We start from the raw sequence: 25,075 nt of genomic DNA on the forward strand, positions 1-25,075 counted from the left end.
GGGGTCGAAGGTAGCTTGGATCACAGTTTGGACCAACAGACAAATATTTAGTATGACAAAAAGAAGTGGTTCAGTTAGATTTTTTTTGTGTGAAAACACTTTTTGGATAGTTCAGAATTGCAAGTACAATATACAAAATAAGAACATGTCATGGTCAGACGCACGTTCGTCTGGGACATCTGTTGGACATTTGCAGGACACAAAATTTATAATTATCAGTTTATCAAAATAAATGCATCACTATGTGGTTGGAGATGCACACAACTGTTCCAGACCAGGAAGTAGCAGCAGCTAGCAGCCATTAGCCAATAAACGCACAGCACGGTCCTCACGTTATTTAAGACATCAGTGGAGGGAGTGACAACAAGACCAATCAAAAAGCAAGAAAATCCTGCATGATTAGCACATCTATCTTCTGTTTTGGGATCTAAGATCAACTGAATAACAATCAGATCCCACGTCGGACAATGAATACACATATTAATCCCATGTGTAAATGTGATCAATTTAGAATCATATCTAGTAACAACCTGTATGCAAAATGCATTCTGGTCTGCCAGGTGTTAGTGGAGTCTCTCTGTGAGAGTGTGAAACTTCTGCTTCCTGTAAGGTTGTATGGCTGAAGGGCGTTCAGATGGAAACCTTGGACTTTTTCTTGGCATTTGACTTCCAAATCCTCTGACCTTTCTTTAAAAAAGTCTCTGAACTTGCTGCTTTCTGCATGTGTCCTTCCTCCATCTTCCTCTTCTCTCAGCCTTCTCCTGCACCAAGCTGAGGGTCACTCTGGTGTAAAGAGAGCACTGTTCCGAAAGGCGAGGGCTGGCTTTGCGGAGAGGATTATCTGCTGGTGTTGAGCTGTGGGATTCAGCTCCTTCTAGCGTGTGAGCTGGTCAGCGAGGTGCATCACTAAGCTTGTTGTTATTGTTTTGGTAGAAGAACGCAACGTTCTGAGGGAGAAAGGAAGGAAGGAGGAGGATGTAAAAGGAAAATCAAGAAAGGGGAAAAATTGAAAAAGGAGGGAGAATATGAGACATTCTTGAAGCCCAGGCTACATTTTAATGATTTACTGTATTTGGGAGGAAGGACAAAGATGAGCAGATGGATAGAAAATCACTGCATCTGCAGAAACTGTCATCGGACGCAGGATGTACTTTTTTTCACAAGTAGAAGTGGGATGAGAAACCTGAGGAAAGAGCTCAGTCATCTCATCTTGAGCAGCAGACACATGCACAGTCAAACACAGAAATAGAACACGACTTCATATGGAGACAACTCCGCTCGGTAGATCAGTTAATTGTCTTTTCATGCATTTGTCAGTAAGTGTCTTTCTTCTTTACGATGATACACCGACTCTAAATCAGGTTATTTCCACGGAGAAAGAGATACTGAGTGATTTTTCATGAAGGGAAATTGCATACGACAAAATCACGTAATTAAGGGAGATTTGAAATGACTGCTGCATTTTGCTCTGAAGGTGCACTTGTTGCATTTTTAATTATAAGGGATTGCCAATGTTTTGTACTCGCTCTCTGAAATAATGGGACTTCAAAATTCCTACGAGGCCTGTGCCTACTGGACTGAATCACAATGTAGATTACGGTGTCTCATCTCAGTGCCTGAGCTCTGTGCTGGAATAGTTAGCCTGTTTACAGGCAACATTAACATCATTACACTGCCTAGTTAACATGACATTTAACTCTGGTGGCACTTTAAGTCTACAGTGAGCTAGTAGCTAACTCAAACCCGAGTTGCCATGACAACAAAACACCTAAAGCTTAACAGTCGGAAGTGGGGCTGCATTTCACGAGAAAGGATTCAGACTGTGGGAAGTACTGCAAGTGTTTGAAAACAATTCTGTATGAAGGGAGGAACGTGTCAATGAAGAACCTGGTGACACACAGGACACATTTGAAAGAAGAGGGAAACATCTGGGTTGGACTGTTTGTTTGACTTCGTGTGGGCGTCCCAGGCCGCCACGGTGGAGAGATGGTTCATGATGTGATTGAGCTGGAGTATTTGCATTGAAACTGTTATTTAGTGTTAAATTATTTTAGTTGGGTCAAGTTTTAATTTGTAATTTGTTTTTTTTAACTACTTTTCTTAAGAATATCGCATTACAGTTTTTATTTTGTCTTGTTTTTCGGTTGTTGGTAGGAATGAAGTGTGACAGAATGTCACAGTTTGAATTCTACTTGAACCACATGTTATTTTTAGGCTTCAAATGTATGTAGCTGGTTTTCTGTTTTAACGCCCATGATGTGTGTATTGGGCTTAGTTTGCTGCCAGAGCACAGGTGACCTTCAATCAATACTGTGCCTGAACGCATCCTGTGTAGACACAGGTGGAGCTACTGCTGCTGCTCTGCTAACATGCTGCTCACGCTACACCTCCTGTGTAGACACAGTGTGTAACTCTGTTGAATAACCGCAAAGTGGCCTTGTGTTTGTGTAACTCCAATGCACCTTTTCAGCTCATCGTAAAAAGAAAATTGTTCAAATCTAATAACATTTTCATCAAAAGAAAGTTAAATCAAAGTCGGGTTGCAAAATGACCTGTGGACTGTGGTTAAAGTTGTATTTAAGCCTCTGGTAAAAAAAAAAACAACTAAAGATCCGTCAACATCCAAGCGTATAATTCACAAAGTGGCCACCAATCAAGCAGTTGTAAGAAATAAATTGGAACCAAATGTAAAATCAAAATCTCTTTTTAATGTAATTTATGTCCACTTATTGTTTGCTGGCTGGATGCTGGTTGGACTGCAGGTTGATTCCTTTCCCCATCTCCCATCTCTCCAGCCTGTCAGCGTTTCGACTGGGGCTGCTTCAGGTACTGTACTCAGCTGACACTGATGGTTGCACAGTGCACATCCCATGCACTCAGGCTGAAAACTCAACCTGGCATTTTCCTGGAGCTGGTTGGGAGACGGGGGAGACGGAGCACTCTCGCTCTGACAGGCAGCTCCAGAGCCTTACTTATGATACAGCCATATCAAGGAAACCATTGGCCGTGAAAAATAGTGAGGAGTTAATGCTGCTTAGAACCATTGCAGCAAAATCTATTCTCCATCTTCTCTCGAAACCATCGGTGTCCATTAGCATCAGAGAATATGCTAGTTTCTATTCACACTAAGCACAACTCTCTGGTTCAAGGTCAAGGTAAACTTGATTATCCAGGGGAACCAGGGGAAGTCCAGGTGGTCATACACGTCTCACTTGAAACACAGAGGGACACCATACATGCACACACAAGTATCCTATCTTAAGCAATTGACCTACCAACGATATAAAATATGCAAAAGGAGAATTCCTTGAGTAAGATATACAATCTGAAAGTGCATCAGAATATACTATATACAGCAGCATATACAATATACAATCTACATGTTTATCTCAACATATCACATCCAAAGTTATATAACATGTACCTCACACAGCTTCATGTACAATATACAGAGAATAAATGACAGTGTACACAATAAGGGTAACATATGATCTGAATATATGTGTGCATCTATCTCTCATTGAGCAGTCTGATTGCTGTAGGGATAAATGGTTTGCTGTACCCTGATGTTGTAATTTTTCTGTTGCAGAATTGGTGGAGAGGACGAGTTGGATCATTGAGGATCTGACCAGCCTTTTCTAAAATAAGATTGTCATACAGTTGTGCTGCAGACACCTGATCAACCCCAATGATCCTGCCTGCTGTCTCAATCACGCGCTGCAGTTTGAAGTGATCTTGAGCATGCAGAGACAAAGGCTCTGCAGGACAGCTACATGTGAGAGTGAATAATATGTGAGGCATAACGCACCCCTGTGTTAACTACTGTATCTTAGGGGATGAAATAGAGAGGTGTGATGTCTTCATATTTGATGTTTGTCTGTAATGGAAACATGCAGGGGGGATGATGACATGTGATAGGACAGCACTATCCAACAGGAAACGTTCTCTCTGGTATCAAAACAATTCAGTTTATTTGCACTGTGTGAGAAAGAAAACTAACTTGACTGATATTATGAATCCAATACTATTGTTTACTTTTAAAACCAATAAATTCACACAAACCTTGTCAGACTGAGGCTTCCTTTGAGTCTGAGTGCGGTTTATACTTCAGTGTTATGGTGTTGTAAGTTCTACGGCAGCTAAACACAAAGGCTTTGAAACGATGCTGGAGACGACACACACACATACACAAAGTATTTACTACACATTGGTGCATGGCAATGATTGAGTTATCTGTATAAACTGTGATTGGCAGCTTATTTAGTCCAACCTGTCTCTGGTGACTGTCACAGTGAATACAATGTTGTAGTCCAAGAAAGGCTAAACTTCCAATTTCTGAGTAAAACTACACTAGCAAGCTATTTCCCCTCTAACACTATAAGCTTAATGTGATCGACCCTCAATCACCCGAAAGGAATCTATGAAAATGGTGATCACATTGAATAGCCTCACAAAATCAAACAAGGGAAGTTTCCCACATCATACCACAGACATAAAAAGATTAAAAAACACTTAACGACTCAGTCAACACAACTCCCACTAACCAACTGTTTGAGAATAAATATTGTTTAAGAGTAAATATTCCTCACTGGTGTATGTGTTGGGTACAGCTGGTTTTAAGGTAAAAAGCCAACATCAGCAGGCTAACGCAATGATAATGTTGGCAGGCAGGTATTTCAAGGGAAATTACTATAATGTTTACCATCTCAAGTGTGTTGGCATGGTAACATGTCATTCCGACACATTCAAGTCACAAAGTACAGTTGGACCTGGTGAGAATACTCCAGTTTGATCTGATGATGGAAGTAAAGGTCAGGGGATTGGCATTATTCTAACAAACACAAAATGTTGTAGATGAATATATTCAACAGATTCAGTATCTGAACACTTTGACCTATTTGTGTCACCACATGATCTCAGGAGATCATCAAACTAATCAGTGTTCGTCCTCTGGGGGGAATACATGTCTTGACAATTTTTCACATCTATCCTGATTTTAGTTTATGGACTGTCAGCCCAGCACCAACCTTTTTGTATAAAGTGCAAATGGTAAGAATATAATCCAAATAGTTTCTCCCTTTTCTTTTTTGAATTACTTGCCTCTAAACTCTCAACTGTAACTTTTTTGTGGCTGGGATGAGTGATTTTCAAGTATTTTACAACAGAGAATAAAAAGTGGTCCAAATAGCAGCTTGATGTATTTAGGGGCATGTCTGCGAGATTGACAAGTACATCAAACTTTTGACACCCAGTTCTACATGGGGTCTCCCAGTTTCTGACTTTTGGACAGTTGCATGAGTCATCTGACCACTTTCATCTCCTTTCTATCTCCCTCTTTTTTATTAATCCTCACCACCATGTTAATCTCCTTTCCCCTCCGGTCCCAGCAGTGCCCTCACCTCACCCCATATCTTCTCTCTTCTCATGTTTTCCCCTCCAATGTTCTTTTTTCTTATACACTATCCCCCACTGTATTCCTCTCCTGTGTTCTTCTTCCAGCCCTTTGTCTCTTGGGTGTTAATCACAGCCATCGCCATCTCGCCAAGGGGGGATATCTCCTTCACTACTCCTCACTTCATTTTGAATTAATGCAGGATGTCGGAGAAGGATGGGAGAATTTGAGCTGCCAAGAATGCATAGTCAGGGAGATGGTTACGAGAGGAAGAGATAAATAAAGTCTTGGCGTTAAGTATTTACATCCTGGTTGAATAGAGCTCTCGTATAAAAAAAACCACCCTTGCAGGATTCAACTTGGAAACAAGCGCATTTTTTGTTTTATGATAACATCCATTTTTCTTCTGAGAGCCATTTATTTACTGTAACTTTGCTTCCACTAGCAGGTAGAGCAGGGAAAGAAGGAAGTTTGTGTGTTAAGAGGAGGGACAGACGCAAAGGGAACCCGTTACATGGTTTCATACAGACATGTTTAGAACAAGCACTGCACTAGTGTATTAAAAAAGCATTGATGCGGTCGATTAGGGAAGAAAATTAAGGTTTATGGATTGAATTTGAATCAAGCCTAACAAAGTATTTTCGGAGGACTCAAGTCAGTGTGAGCTCACAGCTACAGATGTATCATCATTACAGGAATGACGACGAACTGAAAAGAGACCAGAGGCAGCCATGAGTAACTTAATTCAGAAACTCCCAAGGTTAACAAGGAAACCAATGGGCTCTATCCAGGAAAGCTTTCCGTGCAGTCCTTAAGTAAGAGAAATGAATTGTCCCCGAATTTCTTGTGCCCAACAATATTATATTTCACGTTATAGTAGTATAACAGTGCTGTTTCACTTTACAGATGCTGTGGCTAGGCATTCCCTTTCTGATTGAGTATGTGTTATTCACATTGGGGAAGGGGTCTAGCTCTCAACTTGTCAGCGCCACGACAACTCAGTTCTCGTCAAAATAGCCATTTTTGTCAAAAAAGCATTTTGTTGCTTGTCTTCCTGGCCGGCAACCATAACTTGGTCCATTCCTTCCATACATTTTATTTAAAAAAAAAGCAAAGATATACCGTTAACTCCCCTGAACAACAGATTATTTATAGATTTTCCACATTAGCTCCTTCCTTGCTTTACTTGCTTGACGTAAATAGGTTCGGCACAAATGTCAAATCTATTACAGAATGCAATGAAGAGATAATGCATCAGACGTTAACATAGCATACAGTACTTGTCTACTATATGACAAATAACCTATCTAGTTAGTACTGTAGCATGAAGGCAAAATGAGGATATAACCCAAAATGTGAAGGTATTACTTAAATCTGAGTGATTCATTAGTAGTTGTATCTATGTTATGTTCTGTGACCAGGGGCCTCATTTATAAAACGGTGCGTAGTATCCATACCCAAAGTTTATATGCACACAAAGGAGGAAAATAGTGTATGCAAAAAAGAATCAGATTTATAAAACCGTGCACACACACACTGAAGTGCAAAATTCAAACCCAGACATCAAGTAGCTTGTTGGAGAGGTGGAAGTGAAGTGAAAAAATGTTTCTCATCAAAATGTGAGGGGACCTGTATCACCTGTACGTATTTTAATCATCCAAAACTGCAGGATCGTTAAATTCAGAGACATCTGTGATATCCTCCATATATAAAATATAACAAACATTTATTCCTTAAAGGGGCTTTAGGGAGAATAGTGAAATACCTCACATACCTCACAGCTAATGAACCCAGAGTGGTGAGTACTTGTGTTTGTACTGGGATGGTTCCTTTTTATTGAATCGGTCTTTGTACTACTGGACTCAGCTCAGCACAACGATCCAAGATCGAATCTGTATTAGTTGATCATCATCATGAACCAGGAAATTCAAAAAGTTACCTCCTCATCCCTTTATCCACACACTCCTCTATCTGTGCCAGTGCATCCATCATGCAGCCTTACGCTCAAGTGTCACCGCAATGTGGAAATGAAGGTTAAAGGTGAACACAGTTTATTTATCTTGTAAGTGGTCTCCAGTGCGCTCTGTCTCTTTCTCTTCAGTTCTCCTCTCCTTTGCTTCCAACCTAATTTAATGTTGAAGAAAACAAACACGAGAACAAACTGTGGCAAACGACATCATATTAGGATTCTGCTGAGGCGGCAGTCGGTGCTGTATTGCTGCAGGCTGTAGCTTAAAGGCCTTGCTCGCTGCAGAGCCTGTCTGCCTGTCTGCAGCCCCAGCTGGCTGGAACTGAGCTTGACCCACATCATCAGATACAGGGGATGAATAATGAATGCGCAGACAGCCAACTAGCCAGTTTCCACCCGTCAAGAAGCCTGTCAGCCTGTCAGCCTGTCAGCCTGTCAGCCCACCACGCAGCTGGCCACCAAACCAACAAACAGGCCTGTTGGTCAGAGATCCAGTCGGTCAGCCAGTCAACCTGCGAGCCTTGAATCCAGCCGACCAACGACACAGGCAGCCACCCACATTGCTTTCTCCTCACTTTCTCTCCTCCTCGTCGATCTGACTTCCTTTTCTCTTGTTTGCATTGTTCCTTATGACATCTCCCCTCCCCCCACCCACCACCACCACCGCCAAAACACAACCATCCAGCCAGCCAGCAGTCCTGTTCACCCTCCTCCTCCTCCTCGTCTTCCTCGTCTAAAAAGGGCAGGCCTGTCAAAAATGTTTAGCCACAATTCATTGTTTTTCCTCTGAGGCATCGACAGGGTCAACTGACCCCGACGGTGTATTTACTGTTGGGAAGGAGAAGGAGGAGAGTCATGACAGAAAGATTTAAAAGTGGTCTCGTGTTTGACAATTCATATTATTTGGTGGTTTCAGGCCTCGTAACACAAGCCAACATGTTGAACTGTGGGTGGAATTATTCCGAACGACATACAGAAACACGCTGTGATTTGAAATGATAGCATTGAGTGCAGTTAAACAAATTAGAGTGGAAACACTTATCCGGACAGATCATGTGTAAACAGTTTACTGAAACATGGCCGAGCATATCACAACCGTTTTTACGATTGTAGTATCACAATTATTTTCATAACGCTATTAAGTCTGGGTAGTCATATTCCGTTTTTTAATGGATTCAGAGTTAATTTGTAAGTTTACAACTATCAAGCCCAGAAAACCAGTCTTTCCACAGTTGCATCATCTAATAGTGTCTACACAGGCTTTGTAGTGAACATGGCACGGGGGGGGGGGGGAAGGCAGAGCAGCAGCAACACTAGCAGCAGCTCAAGGAGAACTTTATGGTCCGTCGGAATTAGTTTGTAAGACACGATGTCCAACCATGCTGGAAGTAAAGCGCTTACACCTGATCCAAACGGTCACACTTGAAGGTGAAGTCAAAAAGTAACCGTCATGGAGAGGAGGAAGACGACACACTGTTTAAAAATGGGGTTAATGGCCCACCTTGTCAGACAGTCTCTCCAGTAAGAAATTCATCTTGTTGTGCTCAGCAATGCACATGGAAAGTGCTGCGAATAGTTATATAACACATGAAGATCTGTGAGGCAGAACTAAGGCACAACAATGCTTTGAGCCCAAATTTCACCATGGCAATATGCTTCCAATGCTTCAAATGAATACACCCTGATAACTCATCTCTGCTAGCTTGGTGAAATGCACAATTAAATTCAATGATCAAGGCCGTCTGTTTTGTTTACTTTAACCACTGATATTTAGAATATGTGATAAGAAATGCTTCTATATCGTAGTCTGAAGGTTTGATGATCCGAGGCCTGGGTTCCACACAGGATCTCAGCTGGTCACAGGACTGCGTTCCTCTGGATACAGATCTTTGAGGTTGTTTTCCCAGTTTGAGGGTTTCAGCCCTGAGTGCTGCCCATACCACTGGCACCACTGTTGCCTTCACTTTCCACATCTCCTCGAGCTCCTCTTTCAGCCTCTTTCAGTATTATTTAAGCTGCTCGTGTTCTGTCTTCTCGATGTTGCTGTCGCTTGGGATCGTAAAATCTATCACAACTGACGTTTATCGTTGGTTAGAGACCGCTGTTTAATTTATGTGTGTTGTGTAATATATATATATAAAAAAATTCAAAAGTTTTTCTTTAAAAAAAAGCTTAATAAATGAAATTGCAACCACCTAATCACTCAATGTCAGACACTCCAGAGTGAGAACACAGCTTCTGATGACTGCTCTGAAGCTGTTATGTCATTATTGATGACAACGTTATCACAGTGAGGGAAAAATAATATACACAGTGCAAACAGGACTGCTTTGTAATTCTCTGTCCAATGTGCAATTGATTCTGTGCAGTGGGCCGTGGCCGGGCGCTAACCCGAGCTCAAGTCAAGCAGGTCCTGGTTAAAATGCATCAGAGGCTGAGTCGCCTTTTGGGCAAATTAAGCCTCTCTGTCGCAGAATGCTCCAATCCTTTGCTTCCCTGTTCTCTCTCTCTCTCGCACTCTCTCTCCTTCTTTCTCGCACCCTCTCTCTCTCGCAGCCTCCCTCTTTCTGTCCCCTTCCTCCCTGCACTCTCTCCATAATGCTCTCTGTCCCCTCCCTCCTTGTACAGTATGTACCCACATAGCTGAGCCGAGCCAAGCTGAGCTGTCCGGGCCCGTCTGCTCACCGTGATAGTAACGGCTTTAATAAAAACACAGTTTGGGGGATGAGAATTGAATTTCATACTTGGACGCCCCGACACTACATGTGTTTCGTTTTAATAAAGAAAGAAGAGCGAGCGGAGTGAGGGGGAGAGGGACGGTGGTGCAGAGCCACTCAGCCAAGAGAAGATAGGCCAAGGCTTTTCTCATTTGTCCTCACATTCTTGCTTCCTTAAGCTCAGCTGTGTGTTTGCTGTTCCATGGGGAAGCTAAGGAGGGGAGGGGGGGCATCTGCCTTGTCAATCTGAGCATTTCCACACATTTTCAAGATAAGTGTGAAACCATTTCAAAAAAACTGGCTCGGATTTTCTTCCTCTCTCCATAATTCAGTGTATCTGCTGTTGTCTTTTACAGTTGGCAATAGATTTTGCTCATTATTCAGTCAAAGTATAACCTGTTCAATTTGACTTTTGCTTTACTTCCGTTAACGCTGGCTGCAATTGGTGCGATGAGATTCTGTGGGATGCGATGAGAGAAATTTGCCAATCATTTAAAAGACCAGGGAATTGCGTTACTTGACAAAAAGAGAAGAGACAAGATATCACTCCAGAACTACATGTCATGGTGATTTACCTCTGACCTGCCAGGGGCTGGAACATTTGGATCTGTCTTTGCATTGCGTGCTCTCGCTGGCTGTGCTAGCATCCACAAACACTTCACCTGCACAGATTTCACTGTGCTGTCTCTCCACGTTTGTCGTGATGTCCTTGCTCTGCTCGAGAGCTTGAATAGGGCCAAAACGTTTTTTTCAACCTCTCCCTCCTTCCTTCCTTCCAAATGTCTGTTATACTTTTGATTTCTACATTTAATGGTGCAGGGTAAATGTTTGGCGGTTGTTGCTTCTGTTTTTTTGCTGACAATGTTTCAGTACAGTTATTCCTGCTGACATTTTGAACTTTTGTTTGTGGATGTAGTATCATAGCAACTCCAGTCAACCGATTCAAAACAGGCTATAGACCGATTCATGGTACATCCACAGGTCTGCATAACATTGTAGTCACATCTCTTATGTTGAAACTGATATATGGTACGGTATTTTGTTACACTGCAAGTTGTCGGGATAGACAGACAAGCCTAGACAACGGTAACAACAACTGCATCAACACAAAGTGTTACTGCTTCAGCCTACATTAACTGTGTTGGTCTTGTGTCATATTTGATCATTCAAACCAAAATGCATGTCTGATCTTGGGTCGGACTTTGTTACTTTTCTCCAGGAGTTGGATTGAGTTTGGTTAGAAATATACACACCCCAAGCTACACCCTGATTCAAATGTACATCAGAAGTCCAATCAATATTCAGAATGTTAGCATTGGCTCTAATTCAGGAATAGGTGAGTCTGTTGTTGAATTGTAGAACTTTTGTTCAGTTCAGAACAAGACGATCACTATTGATCAGATTGATATTAATGAGTTTGTCAAGTCAGAGCAGCAGGAGGATGTTTGATATTCGTCCATCTTCACACTCGTGCAGTAGGTGTTTAGGACTTTAAGCAAAAACTCCACAAGATCCTCAATGCTTTGCAACAAAGATGCAAAAAACATTTTTAAATGAGGTTGTTGCAAATTACCAATTTAGCTATTTAGTATGAACGAAGAGACCTAAGAGGAATAACTTAGGAAGTCAGAACTTCAGATTTGTTTGTATGCCTTGTGGTGGTTTGTGTTTTTACAGCTTGATTGTGAATTTATAACGACACAAGTTTTGTGACTAGAATCTTGAGCCAATCTGCAGCCATGGAGAAAATATGGCTCATCTGTCACCCCTGAAAAATGAGACAATTGTTCCAATAAACAAAAACAAAGAATTGATTTGTCTCCTTTCCGCTTCTATCCTGAGATCTGTGAAAAATCCATTTCCCGACCATGTCTGCTGGGATAACTATGTGTCAGAAATGTTCCTGAGCTCCATGGATGCTGTCGGTGACTGGCTGTAGAATTGAAGAGGGAAAGCTGAGCGCAGCAAGTTCCTACTCACCAGGTTATTGATTGCTCAGAGAATATACATACTAGACCTTTCTCAGAGACGAGGTGTTAGGAGCTGGGTGATCAGTTTGCATAAAGTCTGATAAAACATTCTGGCTGATAGAACTGTCTAACTCTCTGAAGAGCTCAAATGGAACCTGCTTCTCTATCAGAGCTGCAAGTCTACATATACATTATATTGATCTAAGCCTCCTGCAACTGACCAAGCGCTGATTTCCTTGAAATATTTGACCTGAGCTCATTGCACAGTAGTTATACATGGCATCTGACACACTGGTCAAGAAGTACGGGCTTAGTTTGCTGATTTCTGCAGGAGCTACACTGACATGAGGCACAAACAAAACAAAGCACCACGGGAGAAGTAACAGTTAATGGAATACTTTGGAGACTTTCCCAAATGTCTGCAGAGACCAAGGGACAAGTAGCACAGTTCCAAATATTGGCAGTGGAATAAATTGCTTTCTGAAGAACATGGATCCTTACACTCACCTTACACAAAGAAAGATTGTTGAAAGCTCCTTTGGATATTGTGTCCAGACATTCTGCGTTATAGATCATAGATGGAAGACCAGGGGAATTACTCTGTTTGTTATGAAGTGTGTTTTTTGGAAGAAAAAGAGCAAATGTAGAGAAAAAGTAGAGAGAATCAGAAAAAGGACAGTTATTCTTTGGTGCTTCTGAAGACGTCCGTTTAACACTATCTCTCCTCTTCAAGTGATGATTTGACTGATGATGATTTCATAAACTATGCATGTCTCTTACTTTTCTTTGTTGTGCCAAATATTGTTGCACTTAAAAAAAGTTAAACCATTTGATATTCCGTCATTATAGTTGAGTGCCTAGTTTCTTTGATCCAGAATCAATCCCATTTATTTGTCATTCCTTTGCAAAGTTCAAGGTATGTGAGCTTGGTGCAGAGGCAGGAGTAGTGCTGCTTTTACTCAACTAAATGTAAACCATATAAATGGAAGCATTAAATCATGAAAGAAAAACTAACCTGAGTACTTGCGGCAACATTAAAATCTCTCTAAGCAGTGTAGGTGTTGAATGACTGAATGGTTTGTCACCTCGAGGCTGACCTCAGCTTTGTGGCCCCGCTATAGAGACTGTTCAGAACTCAACACCCATACAAACCCATGCACACTCAGTTCTGGTACATACTCACTGCCCTTGACACTTCCCTGAACATGTTGAAGTTTTAGTGTGACTCACTGCTGCAGTTTAAAAGTTGTATTAGCCTGTTTATGTTACATTCTGAATTTTATGTTGAATTTTTTATGCAGTGCTTTATTGACTTCGTATCTCCTATTTTCCAGCCTCATGATACAACATGCACAGATATTGGAATGGTTTATTTTATGCACTGAAAAAAGAAATTCACTAATTTATGTGGTTTTCACTGTGTTTTTTTATCATTTGGCATATTGGTGCTGTCTTCACTGAGATTTGATCGGGACATGTCTACATGCATTTTGCCTGCATACTGCCAAGAGGGAGAAACTGTAATAGTCCTGATTTTGACTTGAAAAGAAATAATGCCATTTGAGAAACAGGCTTTTTAGAATACTGTGACAAATTCCTGTCGAGCGCCACATTACTGGGGCATAAAAGTAATTAATTGAGTTAAGATTATGTTTTTACTGGCCCTGTCAGTCCCTTTACTGGTCATTCAGGGTTATGCTATAAGGATCTCTACCTGCGTTGGTTGTCTACTGGCATATGCACTACTGCATTTTGTACCTGGTGGTCAATGTATTTACATAGTGAAACAACACTTATATGAACCACTTCAAACGCCATTATTTGAAAGCCATAATATTGTGTAATTAAAATATACCTCATATTGATGACGTTTTGGCAACAGACACTTCTTGCCTCAGCTTAAAAAGCTTTATATTCCCGACTGCTTAATCGACTGGTAGATCTAGCCTTCACTGTCCATTCCCTTAACACTCGGGATATTATTTTGGAACTTGTTTGAATGTCCACGATGCGTTGTTAAAAACATTGAGTCCTGTCGGGTAAAATCTCACTATATAGTGAGGGTATGAAACTTAGTAAGGTAGTATAAACCAATTTACTGTTGCAGCTATTTGATGGTGGTCAGTAAATATGTACCAATCGTGGACAAGCTGCCTATTAAGCTTCAAGTCTCATTTCCTATTTCTGATTGCTTAATATCTAAGATGTAATTTCTTGTTGTAGAGGCTTTGGACTTATTGGAAGCACTAGACGAAAAGCAGTATTATTGTCACAGTGAACCTCTACGGACAGGCCTAATCCCCTGCTGTAACCAACTGTTTCCATGATGTTACCTCGGCGTTCGCCAGTGAAGACAAGGTGGGTCTATCGGCGTTTGCGGACCTTAAGGGGGATTTGGAGAACAAAGGAGAGAGCCGCGGGGGAGCTCGCTGACCGATCGCGACGTGTGATCTAATTAGCATATGAATCGGAGTCCAGCCGCTGGCTAGAACCTCTCTCTACTCACCATTGGAGGAAACCACAGACCCTCGAAACTAATGTCACTCGTGATTGGTTGGTAGAAGTGTTGCTATTGGTCACCTTATGGGTCATTGCAGTGCACACGTGGGGTCACAGCATTCCGCACGTGGGGTAAGCCCCTCCCACACAATATTTATAATAAAAATGTATATATTAATATTTATTATTATTTATAAGTAAGCCTTTACCAAAAGCACTGCAGTTAATTAAAACTAAACATTCATGTGATGCTTGATGTTATAGGTGAACATATTGTACAGGGAACAAATGTGAACAAGGTATATATGGAGTGAAAGCTTTATTTACATACAGCAAAAATATTGTACAAAAACTCAGATGAGGCTTGAAATGTTTCTCTGCAGCCTCTGGGTCATGACTTCTTTGTGGGACTCTTCTCCAGTGTGTAGACGTCTGTGGTGTGTAGCTGTGAGATCAGTGTAGCTTCCAGTCTTATATGAAGTGTGGGACACAGGTCGGTGCACTCCTGGCTGTGGAAGGATGGATCCATGTCATCTGTCCCGCTTCAATCAGCTGTAAACACATTCAGTAAAATTAGCACAGTTCAATTACAACATACACCTTTACATGTAACTGGAAAATTATTTAATGAATATAACCTTACCCTCTTTCTTCTCCGACAACTCCTCAATGCTGATGTAAGGTCTGGTCGGATCATACTGGCTCATAGTGTGTCTTTGTACGTCATGGACAGGCAGCTGGAAAACAACACATGTAACATGACTTTATTATTAATAAACGGAAATAGCCGCGCTGCATCACCGTTGGAAGATCCACAGCAAAAAAACACAAAAACAATTCATAAACAGTTACTTACATTCAATGGCTTAATTTTCTGCACTTTAAATCCGGACTTTCAGCGTCTCAGCCTAACGCCTCTTTGTTTGTGTTTGTGTGTGTGTGGAGGGGGGGGGGGGGGGCTGAGGCTGTGAAAACATACAGAAAAAAGTCACGTTGATGAAAAAACTTAACGAGAACAAACTGTTACATCTAAGTAATTCATACATATTTACACATGCACTAGATCTGCTCCAGCACTCGATGCTGTATTCGTATTTTAGCAACTTTCTCGCTATCCCAAAGAGTGGCGGACATGCTTTCAGATGTAGGGTTAGCTTAGTGGTTAGCATGGCGTCTCTAGCTTAGCTCTTACCGTAACTCAGGGACTGTGCGCCCGTCTTCTCCGCCTCGACTCGTCCACACCGGGCCCGCGGCTCTGCCTCCACACGCACTCATCTTCTCCTCCAGGGAACAGCGTCGTGTCGACTTCAGCAAGTTATTTATCCCGAAGACAGAGTCACTCGTACGGGACAAGTTAAACACGACCCGCTTCCTGTCTGCGGGACACTCGACGCTGCTGCACGGCGTTTACGAGGCTCTGATTGGACGAGTCCATCAGCTGATGACGCGAGCGGGTGACGTGAGCAGCGGTTAATTCATATGGGATAAGTATTTGACTGAGGCCAGGTTTATTTTTTGTGGTGTTTAGTACATTTACACACATTATTCACGCTGTTCTGTGTTCGTAACCAGTGTTGGGGAGTAACGGAATACATGTAACGGCGTTACGTATTTAGAATACAAATTATGAGTAACTGTATTCCGTTACAGTTACAAATTAAATAGATGGTATTCAGAATACAGTTACATTGTTGAAATCAGTGGATTACATGACGGTACTTCTCGAGTTTATTCACTCTCTCGTAAATCCACCGGCGGGAAAGCCCCCAGGAAGCAGCTGGAGACCAGGGCTGCCGTAAGAGCGCCCGGGCCCCCGGCGGCGTGAAGGAGCCTCACCGCTACCCGCTCGGGACCGTTACAGGCCCGGGACCGAGGCTCTGAGAGAGTTCCGTCGCTACCAGAAATCTACGGAGCTGCTGATCCGCAAGCTGCCCTTCCAGCACCTGGTGAGAGAAGACCGACCTGCGCTTCCAGAGCTCCGCTGTCATGGCTCTGCAGGAGACCAGCGAGGCACGCCGGGTTCACACCGGACGCTGAAGCGCCGGGCAGCGCTAATAATATCACCCGTTGACCAAGTAGTATAAAAGCATTTAGTCACTTGTTGCTCCAACATTAACTGCAACCGCGTCCCAATTTAATTTCATCCATCTTCAAGAACTTCTCCGCTGTTCTCTCCGTTCAATGTCGGGTGTCGAGGGTAAATTACGTATTCTCCGCCCCCCCCTCTCTTTTTATCTTTATGACTGCTTGTGTGTCTGTAGTGGATGGGCAGAGGGGGGCATTTAATAATGTGATCGGTAAAATTGGTAAAATTAAAACTCCAGGACAACAGAAGGGGAATACAAACTATGGGACGCATACTTTATCATTTATATCATATAAAATGTCATCAATATCGTTTAAAATCATTTTTCAGTGTGTTTCATGGAGCGATACGCTCGCGTCTACCGCAAAAAAAAATAAACTCGACGCCGAAACGATCGTAGCACGGCGCGAGGCAGCCTTGGCGCAGGGGGGGGGGGGGGGGGTCCTTCAGCCTCCGGTGGGGCCGGCACAGAGGTGGGAGTGGATGGGAGCCGGACATCCAGCTGGAGAGAGAGTTTAAACTGCTGCTTCTCCACTGACTATAACAACGCCGCAATCATACACTTAAAAAATGCAATACAAACCAGAAGTATTCCAAGTATTCAGAATACGTTACTCAGATTAGTTAATGTAATGGAATACGTTACAGATTACATTTTTGGGCATGTATTCTGTATTCTGTAACGGAATACGTTTTGAAAGTATCCTTCCCAACACTGTTCGTAACCTTATAGTTGAATGCACTTATCGTAAGTCGCTTTGGATAAAAGTGTTGACTGTTTTAATGGAATACTGAGAAAGTTTAATAACAACAATTAGACAATTGAAGTTCAAATTATGAAGGAATTTAAGCTCTATATTGTGTCTCCTTTATATTTAAAATAATAATCAAACTGAGTGGAGATGTAGGTTGTATCCAAACAGCCGGCTGCTGTGTTTTGTCACTGTGCAGTCCATGGGGGATTAAATATTACACTGAAAAAATAAATCATTAAATCAATGAATGTTTCATAGCAATTTTGAAAGTAGTGGTGAAAAGGTACCATTTATAATTCATGGAACAGCTTAGTTTGCCATTGACATGTGAATTTAATGCCAGTATTTTGGGAGGACAGATATTTTTATGGAAAGCCAGTAGAAGTTTGGAGCTTACAGGACACAGATGATCATACCCAGCATCATTTATTTGCTGGTAGAGGTGTGGTTTACACTTCCTCTGTGCATTTAACCAGCACAATTGAAAAAGTGACTGTAATCATGCCACTCTGTACAGTTGTTGAGATTTAGGATTGGATGACAATAAAAATTTGAAATAAAGTGCATTGTTTCATTTCTTTTGACTGCATTGACCTTTGTTCGTGGTATACAATATAATTCATTATAGCACACTTACTTACTTAAGAACAATTTAAAATTTCAGGTTTAATATTTATTTTAAGCCTGGTTTACTCAGCCAGATAGTTTGTTGGTGCCTCTTACACATTGGTGTTATCTGCTCTCAGGGAAACTGATTTGCATTTGTGAAGCTCAGAGCATTGTCATTTGCATGTGAAAGCGTCCTCTAGGAGTAGGAGCAGGGGGGGTCAAATCTCAACAGCTCACAGGCTTGACAACTGCAGGAACCCTGAGCGTTTCCTTCGCTGCCTGCAGATACGTGTGAAAGTCGTTAACCGAAGGATGTGCCAACACTTCTCTGCGACACAGATTGACACAAACGCTTCTTTTCATGCAGTGAAGGCGTCTTTGACTTAGGTATGAAAACAGAAAGCCCAAAACCAAGAGCCAAAGAGTGGTACAATTAATTCTCATATCCACGGTAACACATACATGAGCAGGTGAGGAGAGACGACATCTACAAGAGGAGGGGACGTAAGCCAGGAATTACTTTAGTGTGCTTGTGTGTGTATTTTGTATTGCATGCTAGTCCTGGGTAGCAGGTTATCATGAGAGCACACAGACCTTAATAGAAAATGGCTGTGTTGTCCACCGTCTCATTTGAAATGTGGCGCAGGACGACAGTTTTTTTTTTTTTTTTCTTCTTTAACTTGCATGCCATCTCAGGCAGGAGAGAAACCCTCTTCACAGATACACACTCACACAAACGCACAGTCCTTCTAATGCTGACCAAGCTTTCGCGGGGGAAATGAATAAATGGATGAAATGATGAAATGTGGCATGATTTTTAGGATGGGGATAATACCTGGTTGAAGAGGGGGATGAGAGGAGCAAGAGAGACAGATTATGAGATAGAAACAAGAATGAGTGAGAGAAAGAAAAAAAGTGGAAGCTGGTGACAAATTGCAAATGCTCCGGAGCAGCCCTGACTGACAGGCCAATCATCTCGCCGGCACATCTTGAGGCACTGCCAGGCTGACTGTTATTAATTGAAATGTGATTGGAGGAGGGGGGGGGGGCGCGCGGAGGGGTGGGGGGGGGGTTGGGCGCCCGCGATCTAATCCACATCAGAGCAATTAATAACACATTCACTCTTCTCCTCTTCTTTCCTCTCCACTCTCATCACCATTGATATTTTCAATGGTGACTAGAAATTAGAAAAGGAGGGAGAAATAATTGAAAAGGGATAATTCCGAGAGGGGAGCTGGGGGCGAAAGATGGAATTGGAAAGGGGGATTAATTTGTGCAACAATTCAGGGGGCTGCCCAGGGGGTATTTTTTTTATTTATTTCTTAATTCCCTGAGAGATTTTGCTATGGCCAAAGTCTCAGGACTGCTTTTCATTCATTGTGTGTAGCACGGGGAGAGTTCAGGTTCATTAACTTTCTTTCTTGATCAAGCTTTAAATAGGCAGGAGGTGTTGGCAGAAGAACTTATCAAGCCAACGTCAGCTCCCAGCCAGAAAGTAAAGTTAAGGTCATATTAAGATTTTAAAGCGTGCAGGGTCAGAACTGTCGGAGCAGAATGTGTTAGCGAAATAAATCATTATGTATGTAAGCCGTGTTTTTTCAAGCCATTAATGGTAGGGCTGCTGAGTTCTTTCTGAAACAGATTCTCTTAATTGTTGAATTCTTCTCACGTACCGATGGCCATCAATAAATACAGTCGTCTGAAAAATACGAAAACAAGCAATTGGACTAGGACTGGAATAAACATGGTGGTGTACTGGTTAGTGAGCAGGCTTTTAGCAGATGTCAATCAGTGTGTGTGTGTTTTGTGTTGGAGTTTCAGACTCAGTGGAGCCTTTTCCAAGATTACCAACCCTAGCTTTATTGAAACTGAAGGTTTGAGCAGGCTGTGGGCCTTCTTTATAGCCTGCTGCCTCATAGTTACACATTTTGTTTATATAGTTTAAATCTTTTTTATGGAAAGTTGAGCTGAGCAGAGTAAAATCTATTGTTTTTGACCTCAAGGTCAAGATGTTCCAAGGTATGACTTCTTTAGCGACACATGATGCCCAGTTAGCTGCAGTTCAATCAGTTGTAGCCTGAACCAACCCAGTCTCATCAGGAAACGTTCAGTGGGAACGTTGGTCCACTTGGACAAACGTTTCCATCTCACAATCTGGCCTATCAGATTGTGAGATGGAAAGGTTTGGTCCGCCCATTGTTTTGCATTGACGTGTTTTCACGTCACGTGACTCCCGAGTTCCCGTCTCCGGAAAGGAAAACATGGCGGACAGTCCTTGTTTTTTCAGATAAAAACATGATTTTGTAACTGAGTCTGGGCATAAAAATACATTCTGACACCATTTCTAGCGAGAAATGTGGTCTTTGCTTCCACAGTCTTCAGCCAGTTTGTGCTTATGATATATATTTTAATAGTTATCACGAATGTTTTTATCGTTGCTATGGTGGTTGCTATGACGCTGCCATGCACACAACGTCGTAGCGTGCTGTTTAAATCACCGTCCCTGCGTGGTGTCGTTCAGTGATTGTGTATGTTATTCATGTTAAATAATATTAATATTTGAGGCTAGATTACACCTCTAATGCGAAGGATCTTGCGAGTCTGTTCAGAGGCGGACATGAGTGTGACACCGGACCGAGATCGCGAACGGACCGGACCTGACGTGTGGCTGGCGTAAAAAAAGGTTTTGTAAACATCCTGTCTATTTAACTTAGCGCTGTCATAAACACGGACCATTTGGAAGACAACGATGTCATCTTCCTTCTGTCAGGTAAGTAGTTTATTGTTTTTAAAGATCTATTACGATCTAGGTTTACAGTCTGAGTGCTGAGACAGCGGATGCGGAGTCCGTCGATAAACACAATGGATGCATTTCTTCAGCTAATATGCCATTGTTAGCCACATGCTTCAGCCCTAGGTAGCATGTGCTTACCTGGGAGGTGAAAACATGTTTTTTGAAACCAGTTCAAGACGCTTAGCTCATCATTAAGGGACGCTACAATATAAATATAAACATGAATTTGATTTATGAATGCATTAGATTAATAAGGAGTGTATTTCTCGACCATTACTCCTCAATAACAGATCAATTTGGTTTAATGTATAGTATGCAATATGACAATAATGTTTTCATGTTATGGAGTTGGGATTCATTTTATAAAACAATTGCTATGTTCTGTTTTTTAATCAAGGAGGATCCAAGTGAAGCTACAGGAGTTTCATTAACGTCAATAACTTGGACCGAACAGTTTGTTTTGCTTGATGAAGAGCAGGAGGCAGCGTGGAGAGAAAGAGGAGCCGGGTTGAGCCCACTTCCATCATCCACGTACCACAAGGAAGATGAGGGGGAGAAATTATCCTACCATTAAAGAGGTACTTTTAAGTTACATACCAGAAACACCATTTTATATAATGTGCCAAATATAAATTTGTATTAAATCCCCAAAGTACGCTGGCTGAAATACAAGTTAATATCACACTGAAAGAGTTTTGATCAATCATGCTTCCCTGCTGTGGTTGTTCAACTGGGAAAACAACTTTTTCCACAGGAAGGCAAGTAAATTTAAGGAATGCATCTGCAAAGTTTTCCTCTGTTATGTATAATGATGACCCCCATCAAACATTATGTTAGCAATATTTACACCTTTTCATTTATACTGTTTATTTCTGTCTACATGTTTGAATTTGCCTTCATTAGTTTCAGAAAAGAGCGATGATGTATCGGTCAGTGGGCGGCAGCACGAGACTCCGCAAACTAGTCTCTAAGCAAAGTAGACGAAGGCATTGAGGTTGCGGCCTGCCATCATTTTTATTTTGCTTAAGGGACTGAATACGTTTCATGCAGAAATATTAGCATTTCCCTTATATCTACCAAAACTGCTTGTTTCACAGACTGCAGTTTTGTTTTGATCCGATGTGGTGTGCAAATACTAACCGTATATCTGCAATGGGTTGTTGTGCATTAACATTTGTAACTCTAATTTTGTTTTGACAGACTGTGCAAAGAATGTTGAGAACATCACTAACCAGTGCAGTGTCCGTCTACATATTTCTACATATTTTCTCTCATATAAATGTCACTGTAACCTCTTGACAACTGAAACCATAACATGAGGTCAGTGTGGCCTTGACCTTTTGACTTTAAGACAAATACACAGTTAGACAACCCGAAAACATGCAGTAATGCCTCCGGCGACTCGCTATTGCAGAGGCATTAAAATGTTAGTGTAGTAGACTGGATTTTATTGGTGTTACATTGGACATCTTGTATTGGTATACAAAAAGTATATTTGGTTTCACATTTTAGATGGCATAAGCAGAGACATCAACTCAGGAAATGGATTTCTGCAGAAAAGAAAGCCTTGTATGTGTGTATATATACATACAAACGCACTTTTAAAACGTTTTGTTTTTTATCATATATTCTCAGGTAGTACTGACGCATTTATGGAGATGGGACATGAGGGCCTTGTCTGCGTGCTCAAGAGAAGATTCCACAGAGTTCAAGCTGAGCAGCTGCTGCAGCAGGTTTGGAGGAATCCTCCTCTGAAGAGGAAACATGGCGAGGTACTTCTCCACTGATGAAGAAATGTGAGCGCTGTGATTAAGTAAAATCTGCTGCCATGCTACTGTTGCTACTGGTGGGCCCTGCTATTAGCTTGGTGTTTGGTAGCTGTTAGCTTTAGCATATTTATTTTTTAGGGACCTGTCTGACGTTTATGTTTTTAAAAAAAAATCAGAGGGAACCATCTTCATAATTTAACACTATGTTTTGTTTGTGTTCTTCAGTTATTCTCAAGAGAAGCTGCCTCAGCTCCACGGTCCCTCCTGCAGCTTCCACTCCTGATGCTAACCCCTGTTTACATCACACCATCCGGGCAGACCTGGAGTCACAGAACTTTGTCCAGAGCTGCAGTCTGAGAATTGTTGATCATATAATTTCCAGCAGATGCCTTAATGTAATGTTTGTGCACAATAAATGACATTGATCATAACATATTGGTATTTCCTTGCACTTTTACACCATGATATTGGCAGATAAGATGTTGATTACATTAAAGCAGTGAATGCTCTGCTTTAAGCAACATAAACACACAATGATCCCATGGATTTGAAGTAGAATGGGCACGTTACATTCTGTAGAGAGTACCTCAGTAACGGAAGTCAGAAAATTACTTTCTTTATCTGAGGTTCAGTCAGTTATAGTAACAGCAAAGCACACAGGTCTTGTTGTCTAAGTGGCAACCATATCATATTGTTTAAGATGATGATGTTGTAACATCAAGCTTATGTATCTGTGCTAAATACATCCAGTCATAAGTAAGTTCACCCTCTTGTTAACACTAAAAGTAGGTGACCCAGATGTTTCACAATGCAATCTGATAAGGTCGTATGAGAAACATTCTTGTAGTATTAATGTGTTTGAATAAGTCAGTCTGCCGATTACCAGCTACTGATTTAAAGTGAAACATCTATTGCTATCCTCTGTGTTCATTTCTTTAATGTTAAGAATGTTTCTCATACGACCTTATCAGATTGCATTGTGAAACATCTGGGTATACACAGGAAATACCAATATGTTATGATCAATGTCATTTATTGTGCGCAAACATTACATTAAGGCATCTGCTGGAAATTATATGATCAACAATTCTCAGACTGCAGCTCTGGACAAAGTTCTGTGACTCCAGGTCTGCCCGGATGGTGTGATGTAAACAGGGGTTAGCATCAGGAGTGGAAGCTGCAGGAGGGACCGTGGAGCTGAGGCAGCTTCTCTTGAGAATAACTGAAGAACACAAACAAAACATAGTGTTAAATTATGAAGATGGTTCCCTCTGATTTTTTTTTAAAAACATAAACGTCAGACAGGTCCCTAAAAAATAAATATGCTAAAGCTAACAGCTACCAAACACCAAGCTAATAGCAGGGCCCACCAGTAGCAACAGTAGCATGGCAGCAGATTTTACTTAATCACAGCGCTCACATTTCTTCATCAGTGGAGAAGTACCTCGCCATGTTTCCTCTTCAGAGGAGGATTCCTCCAAACCTGCTGCAGCAGCTGCTCAGCTTGAACTCTGTGGAATCTTCTCTTGAGCACGCAGACAAGGCCCTCATGTCCCATCTCCATAAATGCGTCAGTACTACCTGAGAATATATGATAAAAAACAAAACGTTTTAAAAGTGCGTTTGTATGTATATATACACACATACAAGGCTTTCTTTTCTGCAGAAATCCATTTCCTGAGTTGATGTCTCTGCTTATGCCATCTAAAATGTGAAACCAAATATACTTTTTGTATACCAATACAAGATGTCCAATGTAACACCAATAAAATCCAGTCTACTACACTAACATTTTAATGCCTCTGCAATAGCGAGTCGCCGGAGGCATTACTGCATGTTTTCGGGTTGTCTAACTGTGTATTTGTCTTAAAGTCAAAAGGTCAAGGCCACACTGACCTCATGTTATGGTTTCAGTTGTCAAGAGGTTACAGTGACATTTATATGAGAGAAAATATGTAGAAATATGTAGACGGACACTGCACTGGTTAGTGATGTTCTCAACATTCTTTGCACAGTCTGTCAAAACAAAATTAGAGTTACAAATGTTAATGCACAACAACCCATTGCAGATATACGGTTAGTATTTGCACACCACATCGGATCAAAACAAAACTGCAGTCTGTGAAACAAGCAGTTTTGGTAGATATAAGGGAAATGCTAATATTTCTGCATGAAACGTATTCAGTCCCTTAAGCAAAATAAAAATGATGGCAGGCCGCAACCTCAATGCCTTCGTCTACTTTGCTTAGAGACTAGTTTGCGGAGTCTCGTGCTGCCGCCCACTGACCGATACATCATCGCTCTTTTCTGAAACTAATGAAGGCAAATTCAAACATGTAGACAGAAATAAACAGTATAAATGAAAAGGTGTAAATATTGCTAACATAATGTTTGATGGGGGTCATCATTATACATAACAGAGGAAAACTTTGCAGATGCATTCCTTAAATTTACTTGCCTTCCTGTGGAAAAAGTTGTTTTCCCAGTTGAACAACCACAGCAGGGAAGCATGATT

General features: G+C 41.5%; 1 long non-coding RNA gene across 1 annotated transcript; it reads right to left on the reverse strand.

Moving 5' to 3' along the window:
• Window positions 1-14,851: 14,851 nt before the first annotated feature.
• LOC133005586 (uncharacterized) lies at window positions 14,852-16,041 on the reverse strand. The gene is made up of 3 exons (XR_009678378.1): window positions 15,404-16,041; window positions 15,191-15,284; window positions 14,852-15,099 (listed from the first exon to the last, which is right to left on the reverse strand). It is a non-coding gene; the product is annotated as an uncharacterized LOC133005586 (long non-coding RNA).
• Window positions 16,042-25,075: the final 9,034 nt, after the last annotated feature.

This window comes from Limanda limanda, chromosome 7, assembly GCF_963576545.1.
Source record: "Limanda limanda chromosome 7, fLimLim1.1, whole genome shotgun sequence".
In the NCBI taxonomy this organism is placed as follows: Eukaryota; Metazoa; Chordata; class Actinopteri; order Pleuronectiformes; family Pleuronectidae; genus Limanda; species Limanda limanda.